Here is a 9,953-nt window from a genome sequence, read left to right as displayed (position 1 = left end):
TATAAACCTGTCTTCACATGCCTGGCCTCAGGGCTTCTCTTAGTATAGGCAGTTGTTGCTGTGAGAGTTAAGGATGCTCCCTTTCCTCCATTAATACAACCCCGAGCCAGGGTGTGGGGAATTGATTTTTGATGCTGTTGATCCCTGGACAAGGAACCTTGAGCAACACACAAACTTTACCATTATTCATGGTGATTCTGTTTGGCTCACAAGTTCTAAACAGAAGCAGACTGAGCAAATGAACTTGAAAGCAGTGAATGTATCTTTATTTTTGGTGTGTGTGCTCGCCTCCTCACCCCCTCACTTGCTCTAATGGCTTCTCCTACCTTCTACCACCTGTTCTGTGAGACCTTGGGCACTAATCTCTAGGTCAAGTCCTCAGGGGGAGACTTCTTTGGAGTTTGGTATCTACACTGAATCATAGAGAATTTTGCTTCAGTGAAGATTCTGGTTCTTGGAGAGACCCCAGCCTTTCAGAGATGTGTTTAAGCTAACAGCATCTGTGCTAACTGGCTTCGGTCTTGGAGGACAGCCAGAGAGAGACACCGAATAGTTGAGGGCTGCAGGTAACGTGGCCAGAGTTCATGGTTTACGGCAGGGAGATGCTGAGGGGATGGAGACAAATTCTTAGGACCTACGGTTGAAGCCTGAGATCAAGGAAGTCCCTCTGTAGTAAGCAGAAGTTGCTCTTTGTGCTGTCTATGGCACAAATATACAGAAGGCCAGGACACTCTGGCCTCAAACTTAAGGGAGGCAGCCCAGCTCAGCTTAAAACACACACCTCAGTCGGTGATCAGCTCCACTGAACCGCAGGCCTTTTGATTTATGTGTTTACATCCTCAAAAGGAGCCTTCCTTTACCTGCAGGCTTTGTGGCCAGGTCCCTTTAATGAAGAGGTTAGGACATGCAACTTGGTTAACCAAGATGCAGGCGTGGAGATGCCAGGCAGAGGCCCTGACAGCTGGGGGAAGGCAGCCCTGGTATGTCCAGTGCAGAATTTTCCCTCCCAGCTTTCTATCCTGGAGGTCTCAGCCAGGTCCCCAGCAGTGAGCCACACTGGTTGAGTGGCAAATGAGTCACTCCGGAGACATTCCAGTGAGTCACTGGAGAAGCAGAATTACCTTTCCAATATCACTTTTCCAGCTACCTCAGGAATTCAGCAGTTGTGGAGTGAGGCTTTGCCAGCAGTTCAGTGCCCTACCCCAGGACAGTTCACCTGCTGGAGGGCAAAGGATGGGGAGGAAGGTAGAGGACACAGCACACCTCTGGGGTGAAGGTGAGGGAGACCAGCTTCCATTTCTAGGCCACCAAAAACAGCTCCAGTGTTCTCTCTCTTCTCAGGGTGCGAGAGTGAGGCTAGGCTTTGAGGACAGGGAGTGGTAAAGTATCACAGCTCCCCACGGGTCTTCCATGGCTGGCCCATGTCAGTGCTGGTGGTGCCGTTCCCAGCTAGTGCCTTGGAAGGAGAGTGACAGGAGGGTGGGAGAGGGCTGGAGTGATTAGGGCAGTGATGGGTTTGCTGCAGGAGCCCTGGGGAGCCGCAACTGAACCCAAGGCTGGGCAAGGGGATCCGGCTGGGACCCTCCTTCGCCCTTTGGCCGCTCCGTCAGAGCAGTGCAGGTTCTGAAGGTGAAAGTCACCTTCCTCCGCTCTCCCGACTGTGTGCCGCTGGCGTGGGGAAGCGGGAGACATAAATCCTTCCTAGTCCCTGTCCCGCCGCGCTTGCCTGGGCGGCCGCGGGGAGGAGGCTCCAGCGGCCGTAAATCAGTGGCCTCCTCCAGCGGCTGCCTGCCCTTCATCACGGTGCTTTACGGCGCTGACACCGGCCAGGATTTAGTGGGCCCAGCCAGGCTGAGGCCGCCTCCTCCCCCTGGAACTAAGGCCACCCATAAATCCTGGAGATGCCTATTTGCATATCCATCTGCATACATTTGCCCCTCCAATTGCAGCCTGCAAACTCTCAGAATCCAGGAGTCTGCGGACTTGGAGTCTGTCATCTCAACTCCTGTTGGCGAGGGGAAACTGAGGCGGAAGAGGGACTGGAGTTGTCCCTGGCACAACGGAAGGGAGGCGCCGAGTAAGCGTGGCCCAGAAAGGATGTCTATGGAAGAGTCTGACTTAGACAGTAGTCTGAGCAGTCGGAAATTGGATGAGGTGCAGCTAGCAGATCTGAGATTGGGGAGATGGGGTTCTGGTTTAGGCTGGGAGGACAGGGAGGCTGTGAGGAGAGGCCCATGGGAGAGCCCTGGGGAAGGAGGGACCTCACAAGACTGGCATCCAGGAGGCCTGGGACGCCCAGCAGGAAGAGCGAAAACTGAGTAGCAAAGGGGAGCAAAGGGCTGGAAATAGAAGGAAGGGCTGTGGTGAGGGCTCCTGCTTCCTCCGCTTGGAGGGCCCAAACCAGGGGAGGCAAGGGGGAGCGAGATCCTTCTACTGAGCCTGGAGCCTCTGTTAGCTCCTCACTTGTGACACCACTCAGGGCTCTGGGGATGGTCTCTCTGCGTTCTCTGGCAGGCCCCCTCCCAGTCCCTTCCTCCGGCCAGGACCCCTAGATCCGTGGTTCAGATGGTTCTGTGCTGTGAGGGTGAGGCAGGGCTGTAAGAGGGCTGGGAAACATTGCCTCCCTCAACCCTGGCGCCTGCTCAGTCTTCCAAGCATAAGTCCCCTTGGCTGGGGCCCAGGCCTCCAGTGGGGTCCAGGGCTGGCCTATAACCAGGACAGGAGGCTGCTCTGCCCCAGGAGGCTGCCCCTGTGCTGCCTGTCTGCCCCTTCCTCCCCTGGTGTGTGCTTCATGTGTTTCCGATTGACTCATAAGAAGTGCCTCTCACCAGAGGCCTGTGTCGCAACAATCTGGGGAGGGGCAGCTTTAGGGAGAACCTGCTGCTCTTTCTGAGGCCTGGAATTCTGACAGGTTGGGGAGTAGGCACCTTCTGAACCAGGCCAACCCCCATGGTGGTCCAGGGGCTCCCTGCTTTCCTCTCCAGGACAGGACCCAGAGGGCAGCAATACCTGGCGGTTGCCTTTGTGCCCCAGGTACGGAGTGCTCTGCCCCAGTCTCCTGTCACCGCCCTAGTTCACTTCCCCACCCTACCTCATCATACCTCCATCCCTTCCTAAGCCCCCTACCCACCCTCACAGCCTGCACGCTGAGGGGCAAATCCCAGCCAGAACAGAGAGGTGTAGGGACCATGGCAGGCTGTGCCCTGTTACTAATGTCTCTGCCCCTCCAAGGCTCTGTTCTTGCTGCCCAGATGAGGCCAACTGCCCCAGGCTGGGTGTATAGCTGACCACCTCAGTTGAAGAAGTGGCTGAGGGAACCAGCAGTTAGCGTAATGGCTATGTCACTGGACTCCCACGTAGTCGACCGCGGTTCGTGTCCCGGACCCGGTGGCTTAAAACTCACGCTGGGCGCGTGTGCGTGCGTGCCCAAGATCCCGAGAGGAGAATGGAGGAGAAGGGATTGCAGCGTGACCATCCCCCCTGGGGGGTGATTTCTCGCTTTCTGTCTCTATGTCTCTCTCTGTCTGTCTGGTGAGCGCACGCGCCCTACAGTGAAAATCTCTCCAAAAAGAAGTGGCTGATGGGAGGTTGGGCCAGGAGAGAGGATTGGAGCCAGGATGGTCAGAGGGCGCGAGGCAGGAAGGGCAGATGTCCCACATGTGGGTACCACAGAGCAATAGGAGAGAGGGAGTCTGCCCAGCAGCAAGACCAGGCTGCTTGCACAGGAGACTTCAGGAGGAGATGCTGGGCCTGCCCTCACCCACGCTGGTCCTCCTCTCCTTCCCACTGGGAAAAGTCACTTTCTGTTCTCCTTCCTCCTGTCCTATGTCCCTGGCCCTGCTTCTTCTCTCTGCAGAGGTCCTGTGGATGTCATTTCTCTCTGAACTTCCAATGGCCTCCTCTGGTTTGGGAGAGGAAGGAAGGCCCCTCTGCCTTCAGGGCAAGACTGTCCAGATGAAGTGGACAAGGGGATGACAAGACCCTGAGAGGGCATCTCAGGGGAAGGAAGTGGGCAACAAAGATGAGACAGCTTTTAATAAATAATAATGATAATAAAGAATGGGCTTTGACCTTCTAGTAGGTCAGGAATACTGGGGATCACAGAGGCAGGGGAATGGCTCAGAAGACCTCCCAGAGCCTCCCTGGCCAGCATTTGCCGGGATTCTTAGAAAGCATGCACAGACTTTGTGGCGCGCAGCAGCAGGCCTGGGCAGAAGGGCCCCCCATCTGGAAGCCTTTAAGGTCTCCCTCCCCCTCTTCTCCAAATAGCTTGTTCCCAGAAAACAGGAGGAGAAGTTACCCAACAACAAGCTGGGGCTTCCTGTGGGGCTGGTGGCCCCCTCCCCTGCCTCTGTCACAGCACACCAGGCCTGCACCCGCTCCCTGGGCTCTGGCTCAGGCAGGCCCCTACCAGTTACACATTGCAGAGTGGATCTGGCCTCACAGCTCACCACTGCTAGGAAGGCCCCCAGAGCTGCCTCTGCCCTCTAGTGACTATTCCTGCATGCTTTGTACATACACCCCTTGCCTGGTGTCCTCCTTGGATACTGCCTGTCCCATGATCAGCAGAGGGTCTGTTGATCTATTAAGATTTGCAATTGTTCTCACTTTATGAAATCTAGACTAGAAGTACATTTAGGGGTTGGAGAACTCTGGTTCCTATTGTACATAATGGAAAAACCGAGGTCCAGAAAGGCCGCATGTCTCGCCTAAGAGCAAACAGAGCTGGCGACTCCCCTCCACACCCCAGGGCTCTGTCATTGCCATGTCCATGTGGTTGTGCCTGCCTCCCCAGTCTGACAGCAAAGGCCCCACGAGAGCCCCCAATTTCTGCTTGCTGATGTGGTGTGAGTTCTACATAGCCTAGGTGCTGTCCGAGTGCAGAAGCTGCCAGAAATAGAGAAGCTGGGGTCTGGGGCAGATGGACAGGTTTAGATGCTGGCCAGAGAAGATGTGATCTTCACTTAGGCTGACCCATATGCAGAGGGTCCGGCTGCCTGACCTGCATGCTGATTGATGGACTGATCTGGATCCAGACTTGCTCACTCGGCATCTGAGAGCACCTGATTAGGGGCAGCTTGAAAAACAATCGCCAACACCACAGGTCACACTATAACACAACTTTTAAGCTTTTAAGTAAATTGAGTTCTCCTTTAGATGCACCTAGTCCTTACCAACAACAAGACCTGAGACCAGCAGTTAGCATAATGGCTATGTTGCTGGACACCCACATAGTTGACTGCGGTTCGAGACCCAGGCCCAGTGGCTTAAACTCATGCTGGGCACGTGTGCACGGGTGCCCAAGATCCAGAGAATGGAGGAGAAGGGATTGTAGTGTGGCCATCCCCCCTGGGGAGTGATTTCTGTCTCTCTGTCTCTCTCTGTCTCTCTGGTGAGCTCATGTGCCCTATAGCAAAAACCTCTCAAAAAAAAAAAACCAAGACCTGTTGGTAAGTACAGTGACTGCTGGGCCTCAGTGTCATCAGCTTTAAAATGGGGATAGGAGTGTGGAGGTTGTGGGGATGATGCAACTGGGCTTCGAAGGAAAGGAGGGAGAGTATTCTAGAGTAGAACATGAGCTAAAACTCAGAGAAGAGGGACAGTGACTGTTTCGGGATATGGAGGAGGCCAGGCTCTGTCACTCTCACCAACTGTGTGACTTATTCATCTGTCCGTGCCTCAATTCCTCACTCGTGTACTGAGGATTACAAGAGTCCTTTACTCACAGCACTGGGTGAGATCATGTTTGTAAAATTCTAAAGTAGAGTCCCATGACTGGTTCGTTTAGCATTTATTAATTTATTTAATGACATGGGCTTTTCTATCCTCTCCATTTTAATTCCCTTGAACAACACAAGATGGCGTTTATTTAAGCTTGGGACTTCTGGGTGCAGCCTGAGGCCACTGCCTACAGGGAGAGATTTCTGGGACATGCAAACTCAAGCCCCATTTCTCCCTGGTGGTCTGAATTTCTCCCTGGGCTATAGGGGAGTTCTCCCCTGGGAAAGAGGGGAGCAGCAGTCAGGGATGGGGGGCTCAGCTCTAGAAGTTGGGTGTGGTTCTGATGTCTCCAAAGTCCCACCTCGGTCTCGGCTGCTTTGACCACAGCCTGATAGTGAAGGGGTCTGAATAGGAGGTCAGTGACCAGAGACTCCACAAAAGTACCTGACCCTGGGGACAGCCTGAGGAAAAGGGGCAGGATGGTGGGGAGGGGGTATGTGTGACCAAGAGCTGCTGCTTCAAGTGAGAAATAAACAGGAGCAGATGGAGCCAGAGCACAAAGTTCCTGTTTTCACGCAAGTGTCTGGGACAATAAAAGTCAGGGGGAAGTCGGGTGGAGTTGGAGGGGAGCAAAGAAGCCGGGGTGGGGGTGCAGAAAGAAGATGCCACGTTAGCAAGAATGAACTCTTATTCAAATAGTTTCCACTGAATTGGTTGGGAATGGGGCTGGACTCTTCAGCCCATGCCCAGGGCCCTGGCTGGCCTGGCCCAGCTGGAGAAGGCTGGGGAGGGGTCTGGGCCTGGGCCTGGGCCTGTTGGGGACGTCCAGACATCAAGTGCTCGTCGGAGCTGATTGCATTTCCTGGCCTTTGATGCCGGAGATCAAAGCAGGGCCAGGCCTTCTTGGCCTACAGGCCACTTGGCAGCTTCCCTGCACTCAGGGTCCAGGCTGTGTGGTCGTGGTGACTGGAGAGGGCAGGGAAGCCTGGCATCCATGGTAGGCCCTTTCCAGCTCTGGGGCTGCCAGGGCTGCAGCTGCGGGTACAGCCCACATCCGCTGTCCATGCGGGGCTGTGCTGCTCATGCTGGCTCTGTGTCCTCAGAGACCCAGGAGTCAGATGTGGAGGTCACTAATGACGAGGCCATGGGGTTGGTTACTGGAACTGGTGTGGCTCAGATCAATTGCAAGAGCCATATCTCAGAGCCTGCAGCCTGGGGAGAGGGCTGAAGGTCCATCTTGCTACAACATTGGCCATGTGAACTGGCTTTTCACAGGACCCCACTGGGAAGGCTTCAGGGATGGATTGGAGGAAGGTCCAGTCCTTCCAGTCAGGATCCCCTGACTTCCTCACTGACCACCAGGGCTCCATCTTGGGGGAATGTCTGTTCTCTTGTTCTTGCTGCTGTCTTCCCTGGGCCCCTTCTGGAAACCAGTTGTGGGGGTCAACTAATGATGAGAGGACAGGGACCTATTCTGAGTGTCCAGATACGTGTCCTTGAAGCACTGTAAGGATCTGTAAGAGTTGCTCCCAAACTGCCCCAGGCAACTTTCTTGAGCATCTTTGCCTGTGACATCCTTTAGATGTTTGCCTCAGCTCAGGGCAAACCATTTTCTGTCTGGCTTCTTTCACTGAGAGGCTCATCAGCTGAGGCTGACTCAGTTTCCTTTTGGATGATGTTTGCAAGGGGATTCAGGCAGTGGCAGGCCTGGGGTAGGCAGTGGGCAGCATGGAGGCTGTGTAAGGCAGGGGAGGCAGAGGTTTTCTTTCACCCACATACCTGCAGGTCCTGGTGGGGCCAGGTCTTCTGGATGGAGTGGCATCAGTGCCATTGCTGACCTGCGTGTCTGCAGTGAGGCCCTGGCCACTCTGATGCCCGCCCATGTGGAGAGGATTAGGGCCCGGAAAGACACATTTTCCCCTCTTCCTTCTTGGAAGGAGGATCAAGGGGACCTGGTGACAGCCCAGAGATTCTGGGCGTGTGGACAGCCCTGCTTCCTGCCCATCTCCCAGGCGGCCTGTGGGATGCACACCATCTGCAGAGCCCCATGCCTAAAGCCCCCGGCATGCCTAGGAAAGGAGATACCAGCAGAGCCCGCCTTTCCATTCCTGGACCCCCTGCCTGAGAGGGGATCCAGGGGACACTGTGTTGGGGGTTTCATGGAAAGAAGGCAGCGACTGGTATATATATTGCGTTATCTGGGTGGTTACTCTTAGCTCATTGGTTCTCCTATTCTTAGCATGGAATCAGATTGTGGCTTTCTGGATAGAAACTCTGATCTCACCCCATAAAGTTCCTATATCCTGGGCTTAATCTTCAGCCAGACCCTGCCACTGATTTCTTGAGACATCTGTTGGGCCTTACGGCATTTGCGGGCTGAGCATAGGGGGTGGAAATAGCTGCTTTAGTCCAAGCCATGTCCCTGTGGGTAGGGCCGGCACTAAGAGGAGCCATGAAGCTGGAGGGGGGCTTAGGTGGCTCTAACAGGTCCAGGCTCGGGGACAAAGCAGAGCTAGGACTGGCTCAGGGATCTCTCACCTGGGAATATGTGTGTGGTCAGCCCCTGACCCTCATTGAGAACTTACCCTGCCCTGCTCTGTGAACTGTGTGTGTGAGTTTGCTCAGGACCATGAGCAAGAATGAGATGAAGAATGCTCATTGCTGGCCTGGACAAGAATGAGCCCCTGGCATAAGCATTACAGGGCAGCCCCGTGGTGCCTTTTTGCCTACTCTCCCACCCCTCCCAGCCCTCCTGTCTTTCTCCCCTCCTCTCCTCTTTTCTCTCTCTTTCTCTTCCTCCCAGCCTTCCTTTCCGTTCTTTCCTTCTTGGGTGCCTTGGGTCAGGTGGTAGCAGTGCTCTATCACAAGTGCCCTTCTCCTTGCCTAGGAACACAGGGCCAGGAACCACCAGGTTCAGTCCTAATCTTGCAAGAAGGTCGTGCCTCCTCCCTTTCCGTGGAGTCCTCGGCATAGCAAGGACTGCTCCCTCATGGAGGAGGGGTGGGGCAGTTGGTCATGGGTCAAGAATGGGGTCTGGAGAAGGACCCTGCACTTGATTTTCATGCTGTTCCTCCAACAGGTACTCCCTTGGGAAGTGTCTCAGTGTGACCATTGCCACCTCCCCAACAGGATTCTGTTCCTGAGCCATGTACACTGGGGTCTGCCCACAGGGCCACTCAGTGACAGAATGGGGCAGAGGGAAGTGGCTGAGACCTGACCCATTGCAGGCCCTTGTGACTGACACCTTCAGCTGAGCCTTGATGGGATTCTGTGTGTCTAAGTGTGTACACACATGCGTGTTTCCTTATCTGCATGCAAGTTAGCCTATGTGGGCAATCATGCATATGTGTATGTGTTTGCACACGATTCAGAGTACAAATGTATTCATATGTACACACGTGTATTACACATTCATGCATGTGAGTTGATGTGGGGATACTGTGTCCATGTGCACACATGTGCAAACACACATATTCAAGAGCCAGTGTAGGAAAATTGTGCTTTTGTGTGCACATGTGCACTGTCCATGCGTGCACATGAGTCCATGTGGTGATACTGTGCTTAAGCATACATGTGTGCACATGAGTCAGTGTGGGGATTACGTGCCTGTGTGTGCACGCTCACAAATGGAAAGCTTGGCTGGGAAACCCAAGTCTCCCCCCTCACAGGCCTCAACCCCTGTTCCCTGGGGCCCTGATGGAGGAGAACAGAGAGTCCCCAAATCCCACTATCTGGGACAGCAGCTTCTGTTGGATTTCACCCCCCTTCCTTGCTTGACACAAATAGCCCGTGGAACAAAGGGAACTGGGGATTTAGATTATTTATACAGTCAACATTAAGCAAGTTGTGGTCTATTTAAATTCTTCTTTATTAGGCCGGGAAATTCCATGGCAAACACTCAGACAGTAAGGAAACCTCCAACGCAGCAGCTCCCAGCTCCCGCCATTGCTGTGCCGTCCCCCCTCTCACGGCTCCCCTACTCTGACCCTCTGACCCCTGCTTCTTCCACCAGACCTCCCTGCTGTCATGTCTGACCCTCTTTTTCCTTACCACATGCTACACAGATTCTCCCTCCATCCTTCCCTGGCACCGGCTCCAATCCCCTTTCTCCACCCTCTATTTCTCCAACGTACACCCCAGACCCCCTGCCTCATACCTCTCTTCTTCTTCTTCGACTTGAGGGGCAGCTGGATGCCAAGCTTCACACCCCAATGTTGATTCTGCAAGCACCG

The sequence above is a fragment of the Tupaia chinensis genome, unplaced genomic scaffold (genome assembly GCF_000334495.1).
Source record: "Tupaia chinensis unplaced genomic scaffold, TupChi_1.0 Scaffold000316_1, whole genome shotgun sequence".
Lineage (NCBI taxonomy): Eukaryota > Metazoa > Chordata > Mammalia > Scandentia > Tupaiidae > Tupaia > Tupaia belangeri.
Note: the sequence above shows the minus strand (reverse complement) of the source record.